Consider the following 27,163-nt stretch of genomic DNA (forward strand, 5'->3'; position numbering starts at 1 on the left):
CAAAGAGATCACCTGCGAGATGGCTCGGGCCAAGCTCTTCACCAAATGTGGCGCCTCGAGAGGATTCTGGCAAATTCATCTAGACAGATCCAGCAGGAAACTGTGTACCTTTGACACCTCTTTTGGCAGATATTGTTACAACAGGATGCCGTTTGGGATCATATCGGCGTCACAAGTATTCCACAGGATCATGGAACAAATGATGGAAGGCATTGAAGGTGTTCGCGTCGATGTTGACGACATAATCATTTGGTCCACCAGCCCGCAGGAGCATATCAGTCGCCTCCAGCGCGTGTTCAAACGCATACGGGAGCAGGGCCTACGCCTCAACAGAGCCAAATGCTCCTTCGGCCAGACGGAACTCAAGTTCCTAGGGGACAACATCTCCCATTTGGGTGTGTGGCCGGATGTGGACAAGGTGGCTGCCATCACAGCCATGAAAAAGCGAGAGGACAAGAAGGCGGTCCTCCGATTTCTGGGCATGGTCAACCTCCTGGGGAAGTTCATCCCTAACCTCGCCTCTCATACCACAGCTCTCAGGAACCTGGTCAGGAAGACGACAGACTTCCAATGGCTCCCTGCCCACAAGAGCGAATGGACAGAACTTAAAACCAAACTTATTACGTCCCCGGTATTGGCCTTTTTTGATCCAGCGAAGGAGACAAAAATTTCGACCAATGCCAGCCAATCTGGCATTGGGGCAGTGCTCCTGCAACGCGATGAGGCCTCATCATGGGCTCCCGTTGCATATGCGTCACGCACCATGACCCCCACGGAACAGCGCTACGCGCAGATAGAAAAAGAGTGCCTGGGCCTGTTGACCAGTGTCGTCAAATTTCATGATTATTTGTATGGCCTTCCCCAATTCACTGTCGAGACCGACCGTCGCTCGCCGGTCAATATAATACAAAAAGACTTGAACAAGATGACGCCTCGCCTCCAGCGTATTCTGCTCAAACTCCGGCGATATGACTTTTAGCTGATATACACCTCGGGCAAAGACCTGATCATAGCCGACGCTCTGTCCAGGGCAGTCAACACCCCATGTGACCCAGCGGGACTCGTCTGCCAGGTTGACGCCCATGTGGCCTTCGTGGCCTCCAATCTACCGGCCACGGATGAACGCCTCATCCGAATTCAAAGCGAGAATGCGGCTGACCCCCTGCTACAGCGTGTCATGCGCCACCTATTAGACGGGTGGCTCAAGGGCCAATGCCCGCAGTTCTACAACATCAGAGATGATCTGGCGGTAGTCGATGGTGTCCTGAAGCTGGACCACATTGTTATCCCGCACAGCATGGCCAGCTCGTCTTGGAACAGCTACACGAGGACCATCTTGGCATGGAGAAGTGCCGCCGACAGGCCCGAGAGGCAGTGTACTGGCCCGGCATCAATGACGACATCACCAACACAGTGCTCAACTGCCCCACCTGTCAGCGCTTCCAGCCGGCCCAACTACGTGAGACCCTACAGCCCCATGAGTTGGTCATATCCCCTTGGTCCAAGGTCGGCATCGACCTGTTCCACGCACTGGGCAGGGACTATGTTCTGATTGTAGACTATTTTTCAAACTACCCGGAGGTGGTGGGTTTGCACGACATCACATTGTCTGCAGTCATCCGTGCCTGTAAGGACACCTTTGCTCGTCACTGCATCCCACTCACTGTGATGTCGGACAATGGCCCCTGCTTCGCAAGCCAGGAATGGTCCAACTTTGCCAGGAGGTACAACTTTGTGCATTTGACATCCAGTCCCCTGTACTCCCAATCCAATGGCAAAGTGGAGAAGGGCGTCCACATAGTTAAATGGCTCCTCTGCAAGGCTGCCGATGCGGGATCTGACTTCTACCTCGCCCTGCTGGCCTATCGCTCTGCCCCACTGTCCACTGGCCTGTCGCCAGCCCAGTTGCTCATGGGTCGCTCATGGGTGCCGTCCATTCACGTCCCAGACCTCGACCACGTTCCGGTTCTTCAACAAACGCAACTGTCTCGTGCACAGCACAAGGCGGCTCATGACTCCCGTGCAGCTGATCTCCCTGTTCTGGCTCCAGATGACAACGTCCGCATCCATCTTCCGGATGGTGGCTGGTCTGCAACTGCTGTGGTTCTTCGGCAGGTGGCTCCCCGCTTGTTCCTGGGTGGTCTACCGGATGGTTCCATTCTGTGCCGCAATCGACGTGCCCTTTGTCTCATTCCACGCTCGCTACGTGATCCTCCACCAGTGCCATGCCCTCCTGTTGTCCCTGACCTGGACTATGCAGAGATTCCGGTTACTCTGCATCCTCCTCACTCTGATGCAGTCCAGCCCGCTCCTCAGCTGGTGGCTCCTGACCCACCCTTGAGGCGGTCAACCAGAATTCATCGCCCACCTCAGAGACTTAATTTGTGAACTTTGCACTAATGGACTCTCTGGTCTGATCTGTTCTTCCGTTTAATCGTTCAAAAATTTTGTATATAGTGTTCATCTCGTTATTTGTGTGACACACTGTTTTTTTTCTGCACCAGGCACCTTCCCATGTAAATAGCTTAGTTTTATGTACATAGTCCTGTAAATATTTCGCACACACATAGTCAGGAACATTCATCACACACTATTTATTGTCACGCAGGCACATTTTCTTTATAAAAGGGGGGATGTCATACTATACACCAGTATATCATGGCGCAGACACACACTGATGGACACACAGTGGGACCAATCAACATACACAACACCACAGCCAATCACCAGTGAGAGCACACGCACTATAAAGACAGGGGGCATCAGAGTTCCCGCTGATTCGAGTAGCAGCTTGCTAGGAGGACAGAGCTCACAGCCTGCAACTCAGACATTCACCATGTGCTGAGTGCATCAACTGGTTAGGACAAAGCAAAGGTCTTTAGTTAAAGCTGGTATCTTATTTACCCACAGTTCAAGTATGTTTAAATAGTTAACCTTTTAATAAAATAGTGTTGCACTACTTCAAGTGTTGGTGACCTGTATGTGATCCAGAACACCCAACACATTATTGGCCACTTTAGGCATATGGGTGGCGCAGACTGGCATGTGTTCTCCATTTTTAGTTGCTTTGATACAACTTGCACAACCACTGTTCACAGAGGGTAGTTAAGAGTCAACCACCTTGGGTGTGTGACTGGATACAAATATAGCACATATATGGATAAGGATGCCAGACTTGTTTCCCTCAGTGAGATTTTTAAGTTTTTGCGACAGTACTGCAGCTTTATGGTTGCTTTCACTGATACTGGTATTCCAGTTTTCTTTTCATTTTCATTTCATTCAGGATTCTTAAACCAACAGATTTAAACTCACATTCGCTATCCGCCAATTACCGACGCACCAGACTGCTTCTGATCATCAGCAAAGTGATGGAAGGTGGCAACAACAGTGCTAACAAACGGCACTTACACAGCAAATAACCTCTTCACCGATGCACCGTTTTCCTTTTGTCAGGGTCACTTAACGCCTGACCTCGTTGCAGCCTTGATCAAAACAGGGAGGAAAGTGCTGAACTTAAAGAGGTGAGGTGAGAGTAACATCCCTTGACACCAAGGCAGCACTATACTGAGTGTGGCATCAAGGAGCCCCAGCAAAATTGGAGACTGTGAATCATTGGAAAAATCTGAACTGGTTGGAGTCATACCAAGCACAAAGGAAGATGGTTGTGGTTTTAGGGAGGTCAATCATCTCAATCCCAGTTCATCGCTGCAGGAACCTCTTAGCTCAGTGTCCTAGGCCCAACTGTCTTCAGCTGCTTCATCAATGACCTTCCCTCATAAAGAAGGTTAGAAGTGGGGGTATTTGCTGATGGTTACACAGGGCGGGATTCTTTCACCACACCCGCCCGGGAACTGGAAATCCCCACCTGAGGTCAATGGACCGTTACGTGGTTCGTGTCCCGTCAGTGACGATCTTACGGCAGGCGTGGCCGAAGAATCCAGCCCACAGTGTTCAATATCATTTATAACTCCTCAGATACTAAAGTAGTCTGTGTCCATATATAACAAGGCCCCAAAAACATTCAGGCTCGGACTGAGAAGTGGCAAATAACATTTGTATCACAAAAATGCCAGACAATGACCATCTCCAACAGGAGAGAACCTAACCACCCCCTCTTGACATTCAATGGCATTATAATTGCTTAATTACCCACCATCAACATCCACGGGGTTACCATTGACCAGAAACTTAACTAGACCAACCATATAAATGCTGTGGCTACAGGAGCAGGTCAGATGCTGGGAATTCTGTAGCAAGTAACTCACCTCCTGACTCCCCAAACCTATCAATCATTTGCAAGGCATAAATTAAGAGTGTGATAAAATGCTCTCCGCTTGTTTGGATGAGGGCAGCTCCAGCAACACTCAGGAAGATTGACAACATCCAGGACACAGCAGCCCATTTGATTGGCACCCATCCACCACCTTAAACATTCATTCCTCCACTACTAGGACATAGTGGTACCATTTACAGGATGCATTATAAAGAAAATTAATGGGATATGGGCATTGCTGGCTGGGCCAGAATATATTGCCCATATCTAAATGCCCTTGAACTGAGTGGATTGCTATGCCATTTTAGAGGACACTTAAAAGTCAAGCACATTGCTGTTAATTTGGAGTCACATGGAGACCAAACCAGATAAGGACAGCAGATTTCCTTCCATAAACGACATTAGTGAACCAGATGAGTTTTTACGACAATCTACAATAGTCCCATGGCCATATTAGAACATAGAAAATTACAGCGCAGTACAGGCCCTTCGGCCCTCGATGTTGCGCCGACCTGTGAAACCACTCTAAAGCCCATCTACACGTATCGTCCATATGTCTATCCAATGACCATTTGAATGCCCTTAGTGTTGGCGAGTCCACTACTGTTGCAGGCAGGGCATTCCATGGCCTTACTACTCTCTGAGTAAAGAACCTACCTCTGACATCTGTCTTATATCTATCTCCCCTCAATTTAAAGCTATGTCCCCTCGTGCTAGACATCACCATCCGAGGAAAAAGGCTCTCACTGTCCACCCTACACAATCCTCTGATCATCGTGTATGCCTCAATTAAGTCACCTCTTAACCTTCTTCTCTCTAACGAAAACAGTCTCAAGTCCCTCAGCCTTTCCTCATAAGATCTTCCCTCCATACCAGGCAACATTCTGGTAAACCTCCTCTGCACCCTTTCCAATGCTTCCACATCCTTCCTATAATGCAGCGACCAGAATTGCACGCAATATTCCAAATGCGGCCGCAACAGAGTTTTGTATAGCTGCAACATGACCTCATGGCTCTGAAACTCAATCCCTCGACCAATAAAAACTAACACACCGTACGCCTTCTTAACAACCCTCTCAACCTGGGTGGCAACTTTCAGGTATCTATGTACCTGGACACCGAGATCTCTCTGCTCATCCACACTGCCAAGAATCTTACCATTAGCCCAGTACTCTGTCTTCCTGTTATTCCTTCCAAAATGAATCACCTCACACTTTTCTGCATTAAACTCCATTTGCCTCCTCTCAGCCCAGCGCTGCAGCTTATCTATGTCCCTCTGTAACTTGTAACATCCTTCCGCACTGTCCACAACTCCACCGACTTTAGTGTCATCTGCAAATTTACTCACCCATCCTTCTATGCCCTCCTCCAGGTCATTTATAAAAATGACAAACAGCAGTGGCCCCAAAACAGATCCTTGTGGTACACCACTAGTAACTGGACTCCAGTCTGAACACTTCCCATCAACCACCACGCTTTGTCTTCTTCCAGCTAGCCAATTTCTGATCCAAACTGCTAAATCTCCCTGAATCCCATGCTTCTGTATTTTCTGCAGTAGCCTACCGTGGGGAACCTTATCAAACGCTTTACTGAAACCATATACACCACATCAACTGCTTTACCCTCATCCACCTGTTTGGTCACCTTCTCAAAGAACTCAATAAGGTTTGTGAGGCACGACCTACCCTTCACAAAACCGTGTTGACTATCTCTAATCAAATGATTCCTTTCCAGATGATTCTACATCCTATCTCTTATAAACCTTTCCAAGATTTTGCCCACAACAGAAGCAAGGCTCACTGGTCTATAGTTACCTGGGTTGTCTCTACTCCTCTTCTTGAACAAGGGGACAACATTTGCTATCCTCCAGTCTTCTGGCAGTATTTCTGTAGACAAAGATGACTTAAAGATCAAAACCAAAGGCTCAGCAATCTCCTCCCTAGCTTCCCAGAGAATCCTAGGATAAAACCCATCTGGCCCAGGAGACCTATCTATTTTCACACTTTCCAGAATTGCTAACACCTCCTCCTTATGAATCTCAAGCCCTTCTAGTCTAGTAGCCTGAATCTCAGTATTTTCCTCGACAACATTGTCTTTTTTCTGTGTGAATACTGACAAAAAATATTCATTTAGCACCTCTCCTATCTCCTCGGACTCCAAGCACAACTTCCCACCAACTGCAAGTTCCCCTGCCATATACCACCCTGCCTTGAAAGTATATTGCCATTCCTTCACTGTCGCTGGATCAAAACCCTGGCATTCCCTCCGACGAGTACTATGGGTGTACCTACACAAGATGTACAGCAGCGGCTCAAGCAGGCAGCTCACCACCTTCTCAAAGATAATTGGGGATCAGTAATAAATGCTGGCATAACCAGTGATGCTCACATTCCATGAAAGAAAGAATACTATTACATACCATTGGGTTACTTGTCCAGTAACAAACACTGTGCTGCTGTACGCTATCATCTTTTATTGTTATGGAGGTAAATGTGGCAGCAGGCTGCACCAATGTTAAATGTTAATGTTGAACGCAAGTTCTTTCTTTCTCTTAGACTTGTCTAGTTGTGAATTTATGTGCCATGTGTCTACATAGCAGTTTGAAGTGGATTCTGTAGAAATTAAGTTGAAAATCAATGAATAAACTCAAAGTTTTATTTCCGTTTTTACTGGTTAGAATGCTAATCATATTTTATTATTGTTCATATGGGTCGAGCTTGACTGACCCCGTACTGACTCACTTTATCTACCTCATGTCACCTAAATGAAAGTACATGAGTACTGTGATATTTTAGCAAAGAAAGATCATGACTACTTGTGTAGTTTTTGCACCACATTGTTGGAGAAATTAGTCTTTGACTAAAGGAGAAAATGGGTAAGAGTAAATTATTAGCTTGTTTACACCGCCTACTTCTTTACTGGAAATGATTTGCCATCGCCCATTTTGTGATTTTGCCTAAGACCAATTCCACCTCTAATAGTTGCTATTTTTATTTATTTTTGGTGAGGTTTCTTGATCTCTGGAGTATCCCTTTCATAAGGTTTCCATTATGTTTGATTCTTCAGGCCGCCCAAGTTATCGTCCGTGAATGTCGATAATGCATTTAGAGTTCAATCGCGATAACGAATTTAAAAATTATCAAAATAACTTTAGTGAAAGTATTAATAGCTGTGAATCGTCTATTTTAAGTAAAATAAGAGTAAATGGCCTCCACTATTTAAATGTTTAATTGTGTGAATGTTTACCATGAAGGCACAAACAAACTGTTCCTTTTAATCAATCTGCATTATAGAGACTGATACGACCCTCTGGGCTAATGCGCAGTCAATTCCAGCCCCTTAACCCGGAGTCGAAACACAATTGAAATTGATAAATAATTCCTAGCAAAACAAAGTTTTTGGGCTGGATTCTCCGCAGACCCCCCCGCCGAAATCACGGCCGGCGCGGGGGCAGAGAATCCACTTTCACGCTGTAATTGGGCCGGTTCGGCGATTCTCCAGGACCCGGAAATCGGCGCACGGCCGGAGCCCATTGACAGAGGCCCGCTCAGCAATCCTCCGCTCTCGTCCGGCCGAGTTCCCGATGGCGTGGAACTAACCACCTATTGCCGGTCGGGATAGTGGTGGCTGCGGACTCAGTCCGCGGCCGCCCTGTTGGTGGGGATCAAACACCGGGGGGGGTGGGGGGTGGGGGGAGGGGAGGGGAGACCTTGTAGGCGGTCGGGGATTAGATCCGTGCGGTTAGATGCTCGGGGCCGATCGGCGGGGTCTCCTATCTGTGTGTGGCTCTGCGATCCGAGTCCACCCTGGAGCACGACGCGGCCACTGGAGGCCGCCGCCTTGCACATGCACATACTCCTAACCGGAATTGCAGGGGCCCATATCCACAGCTAAAGCCAGGTCACCGTAGGGTCACCCCTGGTGTCGGATCCCCCTGTGCCCCCCCGAAGACCGCCCCCCCCGCCGACTTACCTGCCAGATCCTGCTGGTACATGAGTTGAGTGATTCATGCCGGCGGGACTGGCCAAAAATGGACGGCACTTGGCCCATCCGGGAATCACTGGGGTGCTGCTGCTAACGGCACCCAACCGGAGTGGCATGACTCCCGCCCCCGCCCGACAAACAGTGCCGGAGAATACGGCAGCCGCCGTCGGGGTGGCGGGGCGGGATTCGCTCCGCCCCCCCAGGGATTCTCCGACCAGGCGGGGGGTCGGAAAATCCCGCCCCATGTTTCAATTCTTGGAAACATGAACCAGGGAGCTGTGTGTAAACCTCTCAGTTCTTTGAAGGGCAAACCATTCATTCACTGCCCTCCCGAGGCTGTGATTGATAGCTTCCACACCCACACAGCTGTCAGCCTTGCTTGATTCATCTTCCTTCATGGTTGAGTAACTCTGAAGTACTCTAACCACAACGTTTGTAGACATCAACCACTTCAAAGAGACTTCAGTGCTTTCCAATCACCTTACTTCATGCTTGTGTGATTCTGAAGTGGTCATCGAAATTGACAGCACTTAACTTTGTTTGAAGTGGTCCAGGATCTGGCAATCAAAGCTTGATGTTTATAAACACTGCTGTTAGAACACTTCATAGTTACTCAACGGTGAAGGGAAATGAATGCAGCAATACTACCAGCTGTGTGTGTGGAATCTGTCAATCACAACCTCATAACATCAATATCAAAGAGAAATTAATAAATTGCTTGCAGCTCAAAGAACTGAGGGGCTTTAAACACAGCTGACTGGTTTTCTCTTTCCAGGAATTCACAGATGGTGCTTCCTGTGCCTGACCCATGAGGTGTATTGCCCAGGTGAGTATTAAAGCAGTAATTATACTCACGGCCTCTGTCTGGACTGCTCTCTAGCTTCCAGACACAGGTCTCTTTCTCAGGGGACTTAGGGCAGCACGGTGGCACAGTGATTAGCAGTGCTGCCTCACAGTTCCAAGGACCTGTGTTCAATTCCAGCCTCGGATGACTGTCTGTGTGGACTTTGCACTTTCTCCCCGTGTCTGCATTGGTTTTCTTGTGTTGCTCTGGTTTCCTCCCACAGTACAGGGATTGGCCTTGCGAAATTGCCCTTGGTATCCAAAAAGGTTAGGTGGGGTTACTTGGTTGCAGGGATAGGGCGGAGGTTTGTGCTTAAGTAGAGTGCACTTTCCAAGGGCTAGTACAGATTTGATGAGCCGGATGGCATCCTTCTGCACTATAAATTCTATGATTCCTGCCAGGGGTTTCTTTTCTCAGTGGGGGGGGGGGTGGTCATAGTGGGGGAAGGGGGGCTTCCTAACAGGCATCTCTCTTTTGTGGGCTTCCTGACAGGGGTTTCTTTCCTGGGGGACTTCCTGACAGGGATATTTATATCTCTTCTGGCAGACTTTCTGACAAGGGTCACCTTTTTGGGGTCACTGTGGGGTGTCCCTTTATTTAGGAGGTCTCTGTGGTGGGGGTCTCTTTATTTAAGGGGTCTCTGTGGGGGGGGGGGCGATATGGGGTGGTCAAGTCTTGCATTGTGGGGGGTGGGTGGCCCTTAGATGGACTTTGGGGAAACTTCCTCAAAGAGTTACCCACATGGCCCACCATGAGATCCACTGCATCAGTGCCATACTTGTCAATAGCAGTAGCGATTCTTGCCCACGTGCCTCCCGGCCTAAAGGATTGGAGAATCACGTGGATCCGGAGAATATGGGCCGGGATTCTCCGTTATCCGGTGAGGCGGGCCATACAGGTGCCGAGGAGTGGTGTGAACCACTGTGGCGTTGGGCCGCCCGGAAGGTGTGGAATCCTGCACTCTGGCACCGGCGAGGTTGGCGTCATGTCAAACGGCACCGAAGGGCCTCCACCGGCCGGCGCGAGTTGGCGCATGCACGGGAGCACCAACGTGTTCTGGCATGATCCCAGCGCAAGCGCAGGGGGTTCTTCTCCGCGCCGGCCATGGCGGACCATAACCGCGGAGGGAAAGAGTGCCCCCACAGCACAGGCCCGCCCGCAGATCAGTGAGCCCCATAGGACTGGCCGAAGACGGGCGGCCACTCGGCCCATCGCGGAGCGGAGAATCGGCGGCGGAGGGGGGGGTGGGCCACTGCCAATGGCCCCCGACCGGCACAACGCGATTCCCGCCCCCGCCGAAAAATCGGCGCCGGAGAATCCGGCAGCCAGCGTCGGGGCAGGGGGTTGGAGAATCCCACCCACGGTACCCGGCCCGCTACCAAGGGGCTCAAACCTAGATTTCGATGCTAATGGGGGACCAGAACATCGGAAATGGATGGTGACTGGCGCCAATCTCATTTTTTTCAGCACCATTCTCCTCCTCGCTGGGAACTCTGCTACTGGTGGCGCGAGGTGGAGAATTTCACCCATTGACTCACTCCAAACACTTTCAATTTTCTAATTAAAAACAGATGCTGACTAGCCGTTTTAAAGATACAGTCATTGCTTCTGGTCTATATATGTTCCCAGATACTGGAAACATTCTACAACCTCCACCAATTGCTCAGTAAGATACAGAGGTTCACACATACATACAGTCTGTATAAAAGTAGCTCTTTGGAGTTATTTGCATTGATCTGCAGAGCACTCAATTGACACCATTTCTGAAGGGTGGCAACATGTTCAAAGTAATTTCCTTCAGTTGGCATTTTTTTTAAAAATAGTCCCACAAAGGCCATATCAGACGCATAGTTAAATAAATAAGCATTAATTCCTTTGATTCTCATCTCATTGGTGTTAGTGAAAAATTGCAGAGATGGCATGAAACATCCCTGACGAGCACCTGTGTTGAAAATAAATTAATCAGACAAAAAGCCATTCAGAAAAATATGCTGAAAGCGATCAGTAAGAAAATCCCAGATCCAATGGATTAGGTCCCCCCTCGTGTTCAAAGAACAATCTTCGTAACAGGCTGTGAATTTGCATTGTATTGAATGCTGAACTAAAATCAATAAATAAAACATGCACAAAAGATTTTGGCTATTGGAGGTGATTAGTTATCAGGTTCACTCGAGAAGATGTGCTTCATAAGCTCAATGTAGGGATCAAAATAATATGAAACAGGCCAAATGAGGTGGTCATTCACAACTCTGTCCATACATTTAGCCAATTAAGCGACACCTGTCTTGAACAAGCTCAATGATTGAGCTTCCACATCTCTCTGGGGTAGAGAACTCCAAAGATTCACCAACCTCTTGATTGAAGAAATCCCTCCTCACATCCGTCTTAAATGCCCTGCCCATTATTCTGAGATCCTGGTTCTATACCCTGGGGAAACATCCTATCCAATTCCACCTTGCCTGGCCTACATGTGACTCCAGACCCGCAGCAAGGTGGTTGACTCTTATCTGCCCCCTCAAGGGCAATTAGGGATGGGCAATAAATGCTGGCACATCCTGCGATGCCCACTTCCCATTAACAAATTTTAAAAAAACAGATGCAGCAAACAATAGCCAAAATTCTCCTTTGCCACATCATTATTTTTAGCACCTCAGCATTAGAATTAATAATTTTGTTGGATCTCCTCGCCGGGATTCTCCCCTACCCGGCGGGGTGGGGTGTCCCGGCGGGATGGAGTGGCATGAACCACTCCGGCACGGGCCACCCCAAAGGTGCAGATTTCTCCGCACCTTTAGGGGCCAAGCCCTCACCTTGGAGGGTTAGGGCCGCGCCTGAGTGGTTTGCGCGCTGCCGGCCGGCGGGAAAGGCCTTTGACGCCACGCCAGCCGGGGCCGAAGGGACTGCGCTGGTCGGTGGAAGTCCACGCATGCACGGGAGCGTAAGTGGCTGCTGACATCATCCCAGCGCATGCGCAGGGGGTGTGTCACTTCCGCATCGGCCATCGTGGAGGCGATGGCCGAGGCGGAAGGAAAAGAGCGCCCCCACGGCACAGGTCCACCCGCGGATCGGTGGGCCCCGATCGCGGGCCAGGCCACTGTGGGGGCACCCTCAGGGGCCAGATTGCCCCGCGCCCCCCCCAGGACCCTGGATCCTGCCCGCGCCGCCAGTTCCGCCAGTAAGGTAGGTGGTTTAATTTACGACGGCGGGATTGGCATGACAGCAGCAGGACTTCGGCCCATCGCGGGCCAGAGAATCGTCGGGGGTGGGGGCCCGCCAACCGGCGCGCTGCGATTCCTGCCCCTGCCAAATTTTCGGTGCCGGAGAATTCGGCGGCCGTCGGGGGCGGGATTCACGCTGATCCCCGGCGATTCTCCGACCCAGCTGGGGGTCGGAGAATCGCTCCCCCGTTTCCTTGCTTATGTTGGTCTGATGATGCACTTGTATAGAAGCACTCTACAATGTGATGCATACTGTATTATTCACCTGCTTCAGTGATGACATGTTCTTGTGAGGCTGTAATGTTCCGGTGCAGTAAATCACATATCTTGGAGCTGGGTTCTTTAGATGGCAGGGTTTCCTGCCTTGCCACTTGAAGAGTTGGCGAGGGATGCATCCCAGCTGAATACAGCAGTCCCGCAGCCATTTAATGGTCTGGGGAATATTAATTGGCTGCAGATTGGATTCCGCCACTCGCGCAAGTGGAGGTCCCGCACAGAGAACTGCTGACCAGTCTGCGCCAGTGGCAGAATCGAGAGCCAAGCCTGGCCATCCAGAGCCGTGTCATTTTCTAGGCCAAATGACCCTGCAACCTTCCTTTCAGAATTCTTAATGGTTGGTAAATTAGCAATCCCAGGAACCCAGGCAAAGGTATATATACCCTTTGTCAAAGCCGAAGTAGAGACATATTACATGACACCCACCTCGAGCTGAGTCTGCAAGCAGTCCTAGTGTTGAGCCTGGGCAATGGGAGTTTGGGAAGGGGGGGGGGCGTGGGTTGGTGATTTTCTCTCGTGGGGAGGGGTGGTTGCGACAAGGAGTTGGGGGTATGATGATGATGCATGATCAATGACCGCTAAAGCGAGGTTGGAGTACAACTGAAGGCTTTAATAAGCTAGATGTTTCCCCCAGCAGCTCAGGTACAGAATGAGGGCTGCTGAGGCGGCACGGGTTCTTATACCCTGCCTGTCAGGGCGGAGCTATCGTACACTCTAACCAATAGCAAGCATACAGTTTCCACCAATGTGCTTTAGCCTATCAGGTACCGTAATACCTATAATGCCACATTCACCCCTGTTAAAAAAAAGAGTCCGGCGGGGGGGGGGGGGGGGGGGGCCAGAAACTACAAAACATAACAACATGATATAATCAGTTATGGAGGTACCATAATACCTCCATACCGTGTTTAGTAACTATTTACAAGTCTGGTGGCTATGTACATTTGATGGTTTATATTTACAGATTACAGTTAAAATGAAGCAATCAGTCGATCGGAGGCCCTGGTCGTCCTCTGTGATTGTCGGAGCTTCGGTGGTGACTCCGGTGGAGGCTCGGGTGTCTGTGAGTCCAGGAGCGTGGCTTCGATCTCCATGGCAGCTTCGTCACCCCTAGACGGCGCTGGTGGGGAAAACAGCTGACCTGGGGAGGGAGCGACTGCAGGGTGCGTCGGTGGGTGGGGGGCCTAGACGGGGGTGGCGGAAGGACCAATCCTGTAAGGTGCTGCGGTGGAGGGGAGGGTGGGACTGGTGGCTGGAATGTGCGTGGGGATCCGGCGGGCGCCAGGTCCCGTAGGGAGACCGTATCTTGTCGGTCGTCGGGCTACGCCACGTAGGCGTACGGGGGGTTAGCATGGAGCAGATGGACCCGCTCGACCAACGGGTCCGACTTGTGCGCCCGCACGTGTTTTCGGAGCAGGATGGGTCCGGGTGCTGCCAGCCAGGTCGGGAGCGAGGTCCCAGAGGAGGACTTCCTGGGGAAGACAAGGAGACGTTCGTGAAGTGTCTGGTGGTCGTACAAAGCAGTGACCGGATGGAGTGGAGGGCATCCGGGAGGACTTCTTGCCAGCGGGAGACTGGGAGTTTCCTGGACCGTAGGGTCAGTAGGACGGTCTTCCAGACCATTCCGTTCTCCCTCACTACCTATCCGTTACCCCGGGGGTTGTAACTGGTCGTCCTGCTCGAGGTGATGCCCTTGCTGAGCAGGAATTGATGCAGTTCGTCACTCATAAAGAAGGACCCCCTATCACTGTGAATGGAAGCGGGGAACCCGAACAGTGCAAAGATGCTATGGAGGGCCTTGATAACGGTGGTTGCGGTCATGTCGGGGCAGGGGATGGCGAATGGGAACCGGGAGTACTCGTCAATCACGTTCAGGGAGTACATGTTGCGGTCGGTGGAGGGGAATCCACGCTGAGGCGTTCAAAGGGACGGGAAGCCTTTATCAGGTACGCTTTCTCTGGCCGGTAGAAGTGCGGTTTGCACTCTGCGCAGATTTGGCAGTCCCTGATGGCTGGCCTGACCTCTTCGATGGAGTAGGGCAGGTTGCGGGTCTTGATAAAATGAAAAAAGCGAGTGACCCCGGGTTGCAGAGGTCCTTGTGGAGGGCTCGGAGGCGGTCCACTTGTGCGGTGGCACATGTGACGCGGGACAGGGCGTCAGGAAGCTCGTTTAGCTTACTGGGACGATACAAGATCTCATAGTTGTAGGTGGGGAGTTTGATCCTCGACCGCAAGATCTTGCCCCGCGGTGCATTATCAAACATGAAGGCCACCGACTGTTGGTCAGTGAGGAGAGTGAATCTCCTGCCAGCTAGGTAGTGCCTCCAATGTCGCACAGCTTCTACTATGGCCTGGGCCTCCTTTTTGACTGAGGAGTGGCGGATTTCGGAAGCATGGAGGGTACGGGGAAAGAAGGCCACGGGTCTGCCCACTTGGTTGAGGGTGTCCGCCAGAGCTACGTCGGACGCATCGCTCTCAGCCTGGAAGGGGAGGGACTCGTCGATGGTGTGCATCGTGGCCTTTGCAATGTCTGCTTTGATGCGGCTGAAGGCCTGGCGGGCCTCTATCGACAGGGGAAAAACTGTGGATTGGATCAGGGGACGGGCCTTGTCCACGTAGTTGGGGACCCACTGAGCGTAGTAGCTAAAAAAGCCCAGACAGCGTTTCAGGGCCTTGGAGCAGTGAGGGAGGGGGAACCCCATAAGGGGGCGCATGCGTTCAGGGCCGGGGCCTATTACACCATTTCGCACTACATAGCCGAGGATGGCTAGATGGTCGGTGCGAAACACACATTTATCCTTGTTGTATGTAAGGTTAAGGATTTTAGCGGTCTGGAGAAATTTTTGGAGGTTGCTGTCGTGGTCCTGCTGGTCGTGGCTGCAGATGGTGACATTATCGAGATACGGGAATGTTGCCCATAAACCGTACCAGTCAACCATTCGGTCCATCTCGCGCTGGAAGACCGAGACCCCGTTGGTAACATCGAAGGGAACCCTTAAGAAGTGATAGAGCCGCCCATCTGCCTCGAAGGCAGTGTATTTGCGGTCACTAGTGCGGATGTGGAGCTGGTGGTAGGCGGACTTGAGTACCACCATGGAGAAGACCTTATAATGCGCGATCCTGTTTACCAGGTCGGATATGCGGGGGAGAGGGTACGCGTCCAGCTGCGTAATCCTGTTGATGGTCTGACTGTTGTCGATGACCATCCTATGCTTCTCCCCGGTCTTTACCACCACTACTTGAGCTCTCCAGGGGCTGTTACTGGCTTCAATGACCCCTTTCCTCAGTAGCCTTTGGACCTCTGACCTAATAAAGATCCGGTCCTGGGCACTGTAGCGTCTGCTCCTGGTGGTGACGGGTTTGCAATCCGGGGTGAGGTTCGCAAACAGGGAAGGCGGGTCGACCTTAAGGGTCGCGAGGCCGCAGACAGTAAGGTGGGGTATAGGGCCGCCGAATAGGAAAGTCAGACTTTGAAGGTTACACTGGAATTCTAAACCCAGGAGTGTAGCCGCGCAGAGGTGGGGAACGACGTAGAGACAGAAATTTTTGAACCCCTTCCCTGGACTGTGAGGTTTGCTACACAAAACACCTTTATCTCCACTGAGTGTGAACCGAAGGCCAGTGAGATTTTTTGATTAACGGGGTGTATGAGGAGAGAACAGCGCCTTACCGTGTCGGGGTGTATAAAGGTCTCCGTGCTCCCAGAATCGATTAGGCAGGACGTCTGGTGCCCGTTGATGAATACGGTCGTCGTAGCAGTTGAGAGTGTGCGAGGCCGAGACTGATCCAGAGTCACCGAGGCCAACCGCAGCAGTTGAGAGTTCTGTTCGGGCAGTATGTGGTCAGCCGAGCTGGGGTTCTGGGGGTTCATCCAAGATGGCGTCACCCATTGGTCGCACATGGCTGGGGGTGCACAAAATGGCGGCGCCCATCCCTCCAACGTAGCGTCCGCTGAACTAGATGGCGGCGCCCGGGGTCCGCACATGGCTCTGGGATATGGAGGTGGCGGCGACCGCTGGCCGCATGGGGCCCGTGGAGAAGTCTGTGGTTGCGGTCCGCATTCGCTGCCGGAGACCATGGCCACCGCTCGGGCCTGGCATACCCCCACGAAATGGCCCTTTTTGCCGCATCCCTTGCAGGTGGATGCGCGGGCCAGGCAGCGCTGCCGGCTGCCGGGGGTGCTTGGCCTGCCCGCAAAAGTAGCAGCGGGGCCCCTCGGGGTTGCCAGGCCGCCTTGCAGCGCAGGCCTATGGGGGAATGGGGGAAGTCTCGGGGTCGGCCTCGGAGGGATTCCACGCTGCCCAGGGGGCTGCCGCCCGGTCGGGAACGTAAGCGCGGGCGTTCCTGGAGGCCACGTCCAGGGAGCCTGCAAGGGCCCGTGCTCCCTGAGACCCAGAGTGTCCTTTTCTAACAGGCGCTGGCGGATTTGTGACGATAGCATTCCTGCCACAAAAGCATCCCAGACTAAGATTTCCGTGTGTTTGCTCGCCGAAACTTGCGGGCAGCCGCAGCTTCTGCCCAACACAGGGAGTGCACGGTAGAATTCCTCCAGCGATTCCCCAGGGGTTTGCCGCCTTATTGCAAACAGGTGCCGGGTGTAGACCTGGTTTACCGGTGTAGACGAATAGAGTGAAGTCGATGAGGCTTTATTAAGTGTGTCTGTTCCCCCGCAGCTCGATAGTAAACTGGCCTGCGGGGGAAGACTCCGGCTTCTTATACTCCGCCTTCAGGGCGGAGTTTGAGGTCAACGGCCAACCAGGACCCGGGATCTGTCAGCCAATGACATTAGGGCTTCCAGTCCCACATGACCCCCAATACATACTACCACATTCACCCCTTGTCAAAAATGAACCCGGCGGGGTGATGCTTCGTATGGTGGTAAGGGTTTACAGGGCTGGTCCTGGGAGGACAAAACTTTCACATGGCAATACAGTATTGGACGATTTCGTCCTGTTGCAACTATTTACAGAGGGTATAGGAAGAAAAGCAAAATGTTCTTGTGAACAGTCCATATTTGTTTTACATCGACGCCACGAGTCGGTCGGGCGGTCTGGTCGTCCATGTTGATCGCCTCGGCCCCGGCAGTGGTGGTGGTGCTTGTACCAGTGTTGTCGCCTCCAGGAGCCGTACGGTTTCAGCTCGGGCTTGATTCTTGGTCGGTGCTGAGGGGAGGGGAACCGATTCTCCTGGGAAGGGGGCGGTCGCGGGGTGCGGCGGTGGCAGGAAGGGGGGGGGTTGGGTTGATGGTGTTGGGGGTGTGTGCGTGTTGCCGGCGGGCGCCAGATCCTGCAGGGAGACCGTGTCCTGTCGGCCGTCGGGGTACTCCACGTAGGCGTACTGGGGGTTCGCGTGGAGGAGGTGAACCCTTTCGACCAACGGGTCCGCCTTATGTGCCCGCACATGCTTTCGGAGCAGGATGGGTCCTGGGGCCGCCAGCCAGGTCGGCAGCGACGTTCCAGAGGAGGACCTCCTAGGGAAGACAAGGAGACGCTCATGAGGCGTTTGATTAGTGCTCGTACATAATAACGACCGGATGGAATGGAGAGCGTCCGGGAGGACCTCCTGCCACCGTGAAACTGGGAGGTCCCTGGACCGTAGGGCCAGTAGGACGGCCTTCCAGACCGTGCCGTTCTCCCTTTCTACTTGCCCGTTCCCCCGGGGGTTGTAGCTGGTCGTCCTGCTTGAGGCTATGCCCTTGCTGAGCAGGAACTGGCGCAGCTCGTCACTCATGAAAGAGGACCCCCTGTCGCTGTGGACGTATGCGGGGTAACCGAACAGTGTGAAGATGCTGTTCAGGGCTTTAATGACTGTGGCTGCGGTCATGTCAGAACAGGGAATGGCAAAAGGGAAGCGGGAGTATTCGTCCACTACATTAAGAAAATATGCGTTGCGGTCGGTGGAGGGGAGGGGCCCTTTGAAATCGAGACTGAGGCATTCAAAGGGGCGGGAAGCCTTAATCAGGTGCGCTCCATCTGGCCTGAAAAAATGCGGCTTGCATTCCGCGCAGATGTGGCAGTCCCATGTGACTGTACGGACCTCCTCTAAAGAGTATGGGAGATTGCGGGACTTGATGAAGTGGTAAAACCGAGTGACCCCCGGGTGGCAGAGGTCCTCGTGGAGGGTTTGGAGGCGGTTAATTTGTGCGTTGGCACACGTGCCGCGGGATAGGGCATCGGACGGCTCGTTCAGCTTTCCGGGACGATACAAAATCTCATAGTTGAAGGTGGAGAGCTCGATCCTCCACCTTAAGATTTTGTCGTTTTTGATTTTGCCCCGCTGTGCACTATCGAACATGAAGGCTACCGACCGTTGGTCCGTGAGGAGAGTGAATCTCCTGCCGGCCAGGTAATGCCTCCAATGTCGCACAGCTTCCACTATGGCTTGGGCTTCCTTTTCTACTGAAGAGTGGCGGATTTCTGAGGCGTGGCGGGTCCGGGAGAAAAAGGCCACGGGTCTGCCCGCTTGGTTAAGGGTGGCCGCTAGAGCTACGTCGGAGGCGTCGCTCTCGACCTGGAAGGGGGGGGACTCGTCGATGGCGCGCATCGTGGCCTTTGCGATATCCGCTTTGATGCGGCTGAAGGCCTGGCAAGCCTCTGTTGACAGAGGGAAGGTCGTGGTCTGTATTAGGGGGCGGGCCTTGTCTGCGTACTGGGGGACCCACTGGGCGTAGTACGAAAAGAACCCCAAGCAGCGTTTCAGGGCTTTTGGGCAGTGCGGGAGGGGAAATTCCATGAGTGCGCGCATACGTTCGGGGTCGGGGCCTATTATCCCATTGCGCACTACGTAGCCCAGAATGGCTAGCCGGTCGGTGCTAAAAACGCACTTGTCCTCGTTGTACGTGAGGTTCAAGGCTTTGGCGGTCTGGAGGAATTTTTGGAGGTTGGCGTCGTGGTCCTGCTGATCGTGGCCGCAGATGGTTACATTGTCGAGATACGGGAACGTGGCCCGCAACCCATGTTGATCAACCATTCAGTCCATCTCCCGTTGGAAGACCGAGACCCCGTTTGTGACGCCAAAAGGGACCCGTAGGAAATGGTATAATCGCCCGTCTGCCTCGAAGGCTGTGTACTTGCGCTCACTTGGGCGGATGGGGAGCTGATGGTAGGCGGACTTGAGGTCCACGGTGGAGAAGACTTTATATTGGGCAATCCGATTGACCATGTCGGATATGCGGGGGAGTGCGTACGCGTCTAGTTGTTTGTACCTGTTGATGGTCTGGCTATAGTCAATGACCATCCTTTGTTTCTCCCCTGTCTTCACTACTACCACCTGCCCTCTCCAGGGACTATTGCTGGCCTGGATTATGCCCTCCTTTAGTAGCCGCTGGACTTCGGACCGAATGAAGGTCCGGTCCTGGGCGCTGTACCGTCTGCTCCTAGTGGCGACGGGTTTGCAATCCGGGGTGAGGTTCGCAAACAAGGACGGGGGTTGCACCTTGAGGGTTGCGAGGCCGCAGATAGTGAGTGGGGGTATGGGGCCGCCGAATTTGAACGTAAGGCTCTGTAGATTGCATTGGAAATCTAATCCCAGCAAGGTGGGGGCACAGAGTTGGGGAAGGACGTTTAGTTTGTAGTTTTTGAACTCCCTCCCCTGCACCGTTAGGGTAACTATGCAGAATCCCTGGATCTGTACGGAGTGGGATCCTGCAGCTAGGCAAATCTTTTGTGCGCTGGGATAGGTGGTCAAGGAACAGCGTCTTACCGTGTCGGGGTGTATAAAGCTTTCCGTGCTCCCGGAGTCGACTAGGCATGGCGTCTCGTGGCCGTTTATTAGTACCGTTGTCGTCGTCGTCTGGAGTGTCCGGGGCCGAGCTTGATCGAGCGTAATCGAAGCGAGCCGTGGGTGTAGTAGTGGAGTGGGGTCCGTTGTTGCCGTCCAAGATGGCGTCGGGGATGAACAAAATGGCCGCCCCCATACATCGCACATGGCTGGGTGGTCACAAGATGGCGGCGGGGGTGGACAAAATGGCCGCCCCCATGCGTCGTACAGGTCTGGGGCGGTCCAAGATGGCGGCGCCCCTCCTCCCCTCGTGGTGGCCGGGACCCAAAATGGCGGCGTCTGCGGGTCGCACATCGGCGCCCCTCCTCCCCTCGTGGTGGCCGGGACCCAAAATGGCGGCATCTGCGGGTCGCACATGGTGTGCTGGGGGGGCTGGGGAGCGCTAGGACCACGAGCGCTAGGACCGCGCGGAGCTCCCTCGCCGGGGACAGCGGTGGTCGGGGCCCAAATAGGTGGCGCCGGCGGGTCAGGCGTGGGGCGCGGGGTGGGGGTTAGGGTGGCATTAGGGACGCGGAAAACTCCCTCCTCTCCGTGGAGAGTGTTGGCCAGGACCCAAAGCGGTAGCGCCGGCGGCGGGTCACACATGGGCTGCGGGGAGGTGGGTTGGGGAGCGTAGGCGGCGTGCAGGGCTCCCAGTCCTCCCGGGACTGCGGTGGTCGGGACCCAGAGCGGCTGCGCCTGCGGGTCGTACATGGCGTGCTGGGGGGGTTGGGGCGCGTAAACTGCTTACAGGGCTCCCTGTGCTCCCGGGACGGCGGCGACCTCACGGGACCGGCACACAACCGCATAATGGCCCTTTTTCCCGCAGCTTTTGCAGATAGCTGTGCGGGCCGGGCAGCGCTGTCGGGGGTGTTTCGCCTGGCCGCAGAAATAACAGCGGGCGCCCCCGGTGCGACTCGGCGTTTGGACCGCGCAAGCCTGTGGGGTGTCCGGGGGGGGGTAGGGGGTTTGCCGCGACGGGTACGTACGGGGCCCAATGGGTTGCCGCGCGGTCGGGGCCGTAGGCGCGGGTATTACGCGCGGACACGTCTAGGGAGGCTGCTAGGGCCCGTGCCTCTGAGAGTCCTAGCGACTCTTTTTCTAGAAGTCTTTGGCGGATTTGGGAGGATTGCATACCTGCCACAAAAGCATCGCGCATTAACATGTCCGTGTGTTCGTTTGCATTCACCGACGGGCAGCTGCAGGCTCGTCCCAAAATCAGCAGCGCGGCGTAGAACTCGTCCATCGATTCTCCGGGAGCTTGCCGTCTCGTCGCGAGCTGGTAGCGAGCGTAGATTTGGTTAACAGGGTGGACATAGAGACTTTTCAGTGCTGCGAATGCCGTCTGGAAATCGTCCGAGTCTTCGATGAGGGAGAAAATCTCCGTGCTCACCCTCGAGTGCAGGGCCTGCAGTTTTTGGTCTTCTGAGACTCGGCCGGTGGTCGTTCTGAGGTAGGCCTCGAAGCAAGTCTGCCAGTGCTTGAAGGCTGCTGCCGCGTTCACTGCGTGGGGGCTGATCCTCAGGCATTCCGGAATGATCCTGAGCTCCATAGTCCTTTTTAGGCACGCTTAATAAATTGTAGCGCACGAAGACTCCGTGAGACGAATAGAGTGAAGTCGATGAGGCTTTATTAAGCGTGTCTGTTCCCCCGCAGCTCGATAGTAAACTGGCCTGCGGGGGAAGACTCCGGCTTCTTATACTCCGTCTTCAGGGCGGAGCTTGAGGTCAACGGCCAACCAGGACCCGGGATCTGTCAGCCAATGACATTAGGGCTTCCAGTCCCACATGACCCCCAATACATACTACCACACCGGGCGAATATAGTGTCCTTTTAGCAGCTCTATTGCTGCATCGATGTCTTCCTCTTCCTCGATGAGGTTGTAAATCTCCGGGCTCACCCTTGAGTGCAGGACGTACAGTTTCTGCTCTCCCGTGGGTGCGTTTTCGGCCGTCTCGTGATACCCTTTAAAGCACGCCAGCCAGTGCTTAAAGATTGCCGCTGAGTTCGCCGCGTGGGGGCTAAGTTGCAGACACTCCGGCTTGATTCGGAGCTCCATCCTTCTTAGAAAACTAGCTTATTAAATTGATGCACGATCAATGACCACTAAAGCGAGGTTGTAGTCCAACTGAGGTCCCAGGTTCAAATCCCGACGCTGCAGGTGGTGAAATTTAAATTCAATAAAAATCTGGATTAGAGGTGTAACAATGACCATAAAACCATTGCCGATTGTCGTAAAAAAAACATTTGGTTCACTAATGTTCTTTAGGGAAGGAAATCTGCCATCCTTAACAGGTCTGGCCTGTATGTGACTCCGCCCCACAGCAATGTGATTGACTCCTAACTGTCCCCTCATGGGCAATTAGAGATGGGCAATAAATGCTGGCACAGCCTGCGACGCCCACGTCCCATGAATAAATTTTTAAAAATTCACTGCAGTGTGTGAGTATTCAAGTAACTGTTGCATTGCATGGATTATAAGACTTTCAGAGAAGTGGCTACATGTATTCAGGCCCTCGTAAATATACCTGTCGATAGGATCACACCAGTGGAAATTTACCAAAATCCACCCCAAGTATATTTTGGGGATTAATCTACTAATCAACAGTCATTAATACAAAATGAAGGGGCAGCGCAATAGCACAGTGGGCGGCATGGTAGTACAATAGTTAGCAGAGCTGCTTCACAGCTCCAGGGTCCCAGGTTTGATTCCTGGCTTGGGTCACTGTCTGTGCAAAGTCTGCACGTTCTCCCCATGTCTGCGTGGGTTTCCTCTGGGTGTACTGTTCCCTCCCACAGTCCAAAGATGTGCAGGTTAGGTGGATTGGCCATGATAAATTGCCCTTAGTGTCCAAACAATGTTAGCTCGGGTTACTGGGTTACGGGGATGGGGTGGAGGCATGGGCTTAAGTAGTGTGCTCTTTCCAAGAGCCGGTGCAGACTCGATGGACCGAATGACCTCCTTCTGCACTGTAAGTTCTATGATTCTATGCTGCCTCATGGCACCGAGGTCCCATGGTTGATCTCGGCTCTGGGTCACTGCCCGTGTGGAGTTTGCACATTCCCCCTGTATCTGCATGAGTTTCGCCCCCACAACCCAAAGTTATGCAGGCTAGGTGGATTGGCCACACTAAATTGCCCCTTAAGTGGAAATAATGAATTGCATACACTAAATTTATTTATTTTTTAAATTAATACACAATGCCAAACTTTTACAAACTAACTCCATGATTGAAAGTTACAGGCACAATTTTAAGCTTCAGAAATTAAACTTTAAAAAAACGTATATTTAGCCTTTTTCTGTTGCTGCATAACTAGATTACTCATCCATTATATATTATTGGCACATTGCAGGTGTTGATTAACATATTTAAATTTAGCTCAAATTTTATCAAGATGTGACTAGTTGAAGAAAATTGCCACTTCTTAAAAATTGCTTTCTGGGTACCCACTGACATCCTTTGTTCCTGTGCCTGAATAATCATCTTTATAATAAAAAGAGGCACCAGACAGAGCTCATTGCACCCAAAAAATAAAATCATACATTTAAGGAAATAGATGAACTGCCTTGGTAATATTTTTAATACGCATCCTGGTTAAATCAAATTGCAGGGCTGGAATTCTCCGGCCATTGGGATTCTCATTTCCTGCCGGTAATGCACCCCCGCCCGTAGTTTTCCCGGCGGTGTGGGGTGGCTTCAATGGGAAATCCCATTGACAAGTGGCGGGAAGAGAGAATCCCGCCACCAGTGAATGCCGTGCTGCCAATCGCACCCCAGATATCAACATATATTTATAAAACTGCTTCAAATAGTTAATAGGTTAGAGGATATGCAGTTCCATTCACAAATTTAAAAATTCAGTTAAATCCAATAGTCAAAATGTTAGCTAACTGGCTGGTAAATGTCACAAGTATTATGGGCAGGAGGCAATTTAACCAGCTCAGACTTCTCCTTTCACCACCTCGCCATAAACAGAAAGCTGTTTTTATTTTTATTTCTCCTTTTGAGAGCTGTGGAAGGGGTGAACTAGCCTTACAGATGACGATGTGGAAGTTCTATTGGAAAAGTATAAATGAAGCGAGGCGTTCAAGCATGGACCGAGTCCTTTCCTGCTACTTGGTGGATGGAAGATGGTAGACTGATTTGCAGTACAGCAAGACTGTGACTGGTCCTCCCAGCTAGGGGCAGGGTTCAAGTGTGTCACTACTTTAGTACACAAAGGGTGTGTATTCTTTTGTCTGGTTCTTGAAATTGTTAATTTTCCAACCATTAAGAATATGAAAGGAAGGTTGCAGGGTCCTTTATCCCTGATGACGCAGACCCGGTTGGCCAGATTTGGCTCATGAAATGTAGATGGCCTTTGTATAATCCCCTTATGTGGCTACTTAATGGCCTTAATTGGCCTCCAGGTGGGATGGCCACTCATCAACCTTCCCGCCCTGATTAGGGAAGGCAGGGAGTGTCCTGGTCCCCATTTGCACTCTCCCCACTTGATTAAACAGCTCCCATCACTTCTGAACTTGGCTCCAGGAAGAGGGGGGAAGACTGAAATCTTGACAAAGGAATTTGCATGTGCACCCCTAACAACTGGCAGCAGTATGCAGAGGAAGTGGATCATGTGGTTAATCAATGATTTGAAACCAGCACTGCCATTTTTGAACTTCATGCTCTAGCCTACACCCTTCCTTAACATTGCACAGCTGAACACATATTAAACAAAATGAAACATCCCCCAGTTAAAGGGATCATGAACTGCGTATAGGTTAGTTGTCAAATTATTCCTGTTGACTTCTGATACAATTGCATTTGGGTCTTTTCTCTACTTGTCTTAAGTTAGAATAATAAGGTTGCAAGATTCTTTATGGTGCAGGTTCCCTTGACCAAACACACATTGAAAATCAGCCATTTTCATCAATAAAAAGGGATTCCACTCACCCAGTGTGTAGCTGATATGTGACCACACTTCACATAACATGTGAGTGCATGCCTATTCATGATTCCTTCAATCTGCAAAGGCCACTGTGCCACTTGCATTTGATCCATCATGACAAGTCAAAGGCTGATGCCTCGGTGAAAGAGTTATCCGAGCAAGACATAGTTTGTGACTCTAATCCAGAACCCATGCACATGTTCACAACAGCTCTACAATGAAACCTGTTGTGTCATAAGGAACACCATAGCAGACACCATCAACATTCTTAAACTTCTACTGTCTGCATTGGCGTGGAGGAGCCATGCTATACTTGGCTGAGTGGGATATAAGGGGCGTCATTCTCCGACCCCCCGCCGGGACGGAGAATGGCCGTTGACCGCCGTGAATCCCGCCCCCGCCCCCGCCGAAGTCTCCGCTCCCGGAGATTGGGCGGGGGCGGGAATCGGGCCGCGCCGGTTGGCGGGACCCCCCGCTGGATTCTCCGGCCCGGATGGGCTGAAGTCCCGCCCAGGAATTGCCTGTCCCGCCGACGTAAATCAAACCTGGTATTTACCGGCGGAACCAGGCGGCGTGGGTGGGCTCCGGAGTCCTGGGGGGGGGCGCGGGGCGATCTGACCCTGGGGGGTGCCTCCACGGTGGCCTGGCCCGCGATCGGGGCCCATCGATCCGCGGGCGGGCCTGTGCCGTGGGGGCACTCTTTCCCTTCCGCCTCCGCTACGGCCTACACCATGGCGGAGGCGTAAGAGACTCTCCCCACTGCGCATGCGCGGGAAACTGACAGCGGCCGCTGACGCTCCCGCGCATGCGCTGGGAAACTGACAGCGGCCGCTGACGCTCCTGCGCATGCGCCGCATTTCCGCGCCAGCTGGCGGGGAAACAAACGCCATTTCCGCCAGCTGGCGGGGCGGAAATCCCTCCGGCGTCGGCCTAGCCCCTCAATGTTGGGGCTAGGCCGCCAAAGATGCGGAGCCTTCTGCACCTTTGGGCCGGCGCGATGCCCATCTGATTGGCGCCGGCTTTGGTGCCAGTCGGCGGACATCCCGCCGTTGGGGGAGAATTTCGCCCCAGATTTGTGGAAGGATGCTTCATATCCCCGCTGTTCTAATAATAATCTTTATTTATAATAATCTTATTAATGTAACAAGTAGGCTTACATTAACTCTGCAATAAAGTTACTGTGAAAGTCCCCTAGTTGCCACACTCTGGTGCCTGTTCGGGTACATGGAGGGAGAATTCAGAATGTCCATTTCACCGAACAATCACGTCTTTCTGGACTTTTTGGGAGGAAACCGGAGCACCCAGAAGAAACCCACGCAGACACGGGGAGAACATGCAGGCACCGCACAGACAGTGATCCAAACCGGGAATCGAACCCGGGTCCTTGGCGCTATGATAAGCAAATAATCCTGCCCCCACTTATCAGGAAATAAACTGAGGAAGAGGAATTGGTTGAAGTTTAAGTAATTGAATAGAAAGGGCCAACAATAGGAATTTAAAAGAATGAGAGGTCACTGGTGGCAGCATCGAGGTTCACGTCCCGCGCCAGCGGGAGCATGCAAATGCCGCAAATTGACCCATTTTCACCCTATTAACAGGCTGGGCACCATATTCTCCAAGCCTGCATTAATTTCTGATCCTCTGGGCCGGGATTGACATGGGCGAGAATTGGTGGAGGTATTTACCTGTGTAATGCTGACATGGTGGACCTCCCCATGGGCCAACGGGGTAACTCTTCAAGAAAGTTGCACCCAAAATCCAAAGTCTATTGGACGGCCACCCCCCCTGCCCCCCCCAACAATGCAAATTATGCCCACCCCACCCACACCAGACCGACGCACACCCAGTTGTCTGGATTCATCTCCTTTCATGCTTGAGT

The 27,163-nt window shown here is 52.3% G+C and overlaps 1 protein-coding gene across 9 annotated transcripts in view; it reads left to right on the top strand.

Annotated features, from left to right (window-relative positions):
* Positions 1–27,163, top strand: part of LOC140388067 (potassium voltage-gated channel subfamily A member 1-like) — a 305,257-nt gene that overhangs the window by 167,199 nt on the left and 110,895 nt on the right. Inside the window, exon 2 of one of the 9 annotated variants that reach the window (XM_072471675.1) lies at positions 3,301–3,505. The exons of the other annotated variants lie outside the window; for them this stretch is intronic. The gene's annotated coding sequence lies outside the window, so the exon portion shown is untranslated. Of the gene's footprint in view, positions 1–3,300; positions 3,506–27,163 lie in introns of those variants that run through there. 9 annotated transcript variants of the gene reach the window in all.

The sequence above is a fragment of the Scyliorhinus torazame genome, chromosome 13, assembly GCF_047496885.1.
Source record: "Scyliorhinus torazame isolate Kashiwa2021f chromosome 13, sScyTor2.1, whole genome shotgun sequence".
Classification (NCBI taxonomy): Eukaryota; Metazoa; Chordata; class Chondrichthyes; order Carcharhiniformes; family Scyliorhinidae; genus Scyliorhinus; species Scyliorhinus torazame.